Source organism: Gavia stellata, chromosome 9 (assembly GCF_030936135.1).
Source record: "Gavia stellata isolate bGavSte3 chromosome 9, bGavSte3.hap2, whole genome shotgun sequence".
Lineage (NCBI taxonomy): Eukaryota > Metazoa > Chordata > Aves > Gaviiformes > Gaviidae > Gavia > Gavia stellata.
In genome coordinates this window covers 38,755,465-38,759,252 of record NC_082602.1, presented here as the reverse complement: position 1 = coordinate 38,759,252, position 3,788 = coordinate 38,755,465, and positions in this window count along the sequence as shown.

The following is a 3,788-nucleotide window of genomic DNA, read 5'->3' as shown; positions in this document are numbered from 1 at the left end:
AAAAGCTTAATAAGCAATGTCATTTCTTTTAACCCAGCAGTCCCTACCCCGTAGAAATCAGACACAGGCAGTGGTTTAGAAGCTACGCAACTGAACACACAGCAAATCACCTCACTTTATGGAAATAAGCCACAAGGAGAGGAACCTCACAGAAATATTAAAAATAATTAAGACACACCCTTTCCCAATCAAAAAACACTGCTCAATCTCACAGCAGATGTCTATTAACCCATTCTACAACCCACAATTAAAGTGCAAAAAAAAAAACCCCATCTGATGATGGGAGCCAGTTAAAAGTTGTCTCTACATTATCTGTGTGAGGTTTGTCATTATTTTTCCCAGCATTTTAAACAAAATGGGGGGGGGGGGAAACACAATACCTTTGTTTTTGGAAGTAACAGATTCGATTTTTTCCATGAAAGCCTCATTTGATTTCTCCCTCACAGCCTATATACGGAAAATACAAAGTTTTTACCAGCTGCAGGATTTACACCTACCTCCACGCAACCAGGGGCTCTCCTTGCCAGCGGCTTTGGGGAGCCCAGAGCCTCCCCATCCCCGACGGCTCTGCCGCAGGGAAGGGGCCACCGGAGAGCACAAAGGCAGCACGGGCAGCAGCACCGACGCCGGTTCCTCCGGTGACCCCCTTCCTCCGGGCACTGTTCGGTGCCGAATGGCAGCGTTTGCCAGGGCACCGCGCTGTCGGCACTATGAACCGGCCGGCCGACGTCATCGGAAACCAATAAATGGCACAAATAGAACCGTACGGTTCTTAAACAACGCTAATCTTGCCCAAGGGAGAGTAACGGAGTTTGTACATAGCCACGTCACCCCTCAGCTGTCAGCCCTGTACATCTGAACGCTGCGCATACCCACAGCCCACTCACCTCGCCAAGAGCTGGATGAGAACGGTGTGGATGCGCTGACAGGGGATAAATGGCTTTTTAGAGCTGAAGTTCACACACCAGCCCCATCCTGGGGGCCGGGGAAGAGCCCGACAGCCGAGACACCGTCCTTCCCACTTGGGGGGCACGGAGGCGAGTTAGCGGGACGCCTGTCAGCGGGGCGCGGGGCGCTTGGCCGTTCCCTCGGGCCCGGTGCTGCCTCGTGTGCCCCGCGCCGCCCCGAAACCCAGCCAGCGAAGAGGCACCCGGCCGCCCCGCCTCGCCTCGCCTCGCCTCGCCCCGAGGGTGCCCGCAGCCCTCTGGGCTCCCACGGGAACGCGCCCGTCCCTCCGGCCTCTCCAGTGGGCCAGCCAGCACGGCGGTAATTCCCGAGGACGGGCACCCCACGGAGAAAGGGACACGCGTGTCCCCGCCCGCCTCGAGGAGAAGGAGCGCGGCCCCGGGCGGCAGCGCGGGCAGGCAGGGCCGGCTCCGAGAGCCCTGCGGGCAGCAGCACGCAAACGCCGGTCGCTTCCCGACGCGTACCCAGGGGCGGCCCCGGCCTCCCGCGGGGCGCCGAGGGCATCGCCCGGCCGCCCCTCCGCACCCAGGGGCGGCGGGGCTCTCCCGCACCTGCGCGGCCGGCGAGCAGCCTGCCCCGTCCCCCGCCGGCAGCACCTGCCGACAGCATCCCCGCGCCACCCGCCCGGGCGGCACCGCGCCCGCCGCCCTCAGCCCGCTGCCCCGCGGCCGGGCGGGTCCGTCTCTCCCTCCCTCCGCCGGGCACCGGGCTCCACTCACCTCGCCGGCTCCGTCGGCGGACGCTCCGCGGGCCCCTCGGCGCCCCCGCGCAGCGGCGGCGGGCGCGGCCGGCCGCGGGACGCCCAGGCGGTCTCCGGCCCGAGGCGGCGGGCAGAGGCGGCGGCAGCCAGGCAGGAAATTTCCCTTCGCGGCCGCCGCCGCCGCCTCCTCCTCCCTCGGCGCCGCGGCGGCGGGCGCGGAGCCGCCTGGCGGCCACCGCCCGCATAGGCAGCGGCGGGAGCGGGAGGCCGGGCGCGGGCGGCGGCGGAGGGGGCCCTCCCCGCGCTCATCCCGAGCTGGGCTGCGCTGCGGAGGGTACTTAATCACCCGGTGCCGGCCGGGGCCTCCCGCGGGCAGGGCTCCCTCCCACTGACAGGGACTTGGTCTGCAGGTGGCGAGTTACTGTATGTTGCCCCGTACTCGGCGCTGGTGAGGCCCCACCTCGAATGCTGTGTTCAGTTTTGGGCCCCTCACTCCAAGAAGGACATTGAGGTGCTGGAGCGTGTCCAGAGAAGGGCGACGGAGCTGGTGAGGGGTCTGGAGCACAAGTGTGATGAGGAGCGGCTGAGGGAGCTGGGGGTGTTCAGTCTGGAGAAGAGGAGGCTGAGGGGAGACCTCATCGCTCTCTACAACTGCCTGAAAGGGGGTTGTGGGGAGGTGGGTGTTGGTCTCTTCTCCCATGTAACTAGCCATAGAACGAGACGAAATGGCCTCAAGTTGCGCCAGGGGAGGTTCAGGCTGGATATTAGGAAAAATGTCTTTACTGAGAGAGCAGTGAAGCACTGGAAGAGGCTGCCCGGGGAGGTGGTGGAGTCACCATCACTGGAGGTGTTCAAGGAACGTGTGGATGTGGCACTGCGGGACATGGTTTAGTGGGCATGGTGGGGTTGGGTTGGTGGTTGGACTTGATGATCTTACAGGTCTTTTCCAACCTTAGTGATTCTGCGATTCTGTGACACCAAAGTTTCAAGCAGGGCTTCAGCTCCTCACTCTGGCACAGTCACGACTAGTACACCAGCCGAAATTGCCGAAGTCAGACCTACTATCTGTGCACGTTGCAAGCACCTCGTTTCTTCCTGTGCTTCAGAGCGCGAGAGCGCGAGGGCCGGGTGTTTGACACTGCTGGGTTCTCCTTGGGCAGCGAGCATGACGGTGGGCATCCTTGTGTGCCGAGATCACCGGCATGACGCGGCTTGGAGGGATCTGAGAGTCCCCCGTCGGGATCAGACAGCCTCCCAGCATCCTTCCCCTTTCTGCTCACCCCGCCATGAACATGCCGCTGTGCCACCAGAGCTGGGGTGGAAGGGACAAGCCTGAGGCCTTTTGCACCCACCTCCCCCTCCAAGAAACCTCTGCAGCAGCTTGGGCTTCACGGGGCCGATCAATCAAGACGGTGAAACCCAGAATAGAAACGTCAGGCTGAAAAGTAGGACAGGGAGGAGGGGATTACCGAAGGAAGGGCGAGAATCGGGGAGTCGGAAGGCACATCTTGCTTTCTTTTGTCTCCAGTCCCTAGGATACCACCTCTCGCAAACCAAGAAAGTCTCCCTGTGGAAGAAGTCTCGCCTCCAGGGGGGCTCGCATATATGTTCCTTTCAAAAACCCATATCCGTGCACAAAAACCCCGTATCCGTGCACACCGTATTTATTTTAAGTGTACCAAAGGATGTCAGACAATTAGGGATTGTACGAAAACACTATCGAAACAAAAATATTAGAACATCTGCGAATATTTGTGTCTACTGTGGAAAATTTAATCAGAGCCTAATTATGTCCCTTTGGCATCGTGTTGACTAGGAAACGGCAATTTAGTCGAATGCAAAAATTTTTCAGCAGGCATGGCAGTGCAAACGGGCACAGTACCAGGAAGGCGTTTGATTTTAATGAACATGTTTGTAGATCAAATGACTGCAAGTCAGCAATTTTCTCACTAGTAACCATTTGCAAGAAATTGTATATTAATTTAAATGACTGCTTATATCCAAGCAATAAAATACATGGAATTATTATACATGTTGGATAAAATTACCACATTTTCTATTAGTGCAAAAATTGAAAGTACTATTATAATGTGGTTCTAAAATTAATTAGTCATGAGAAAGA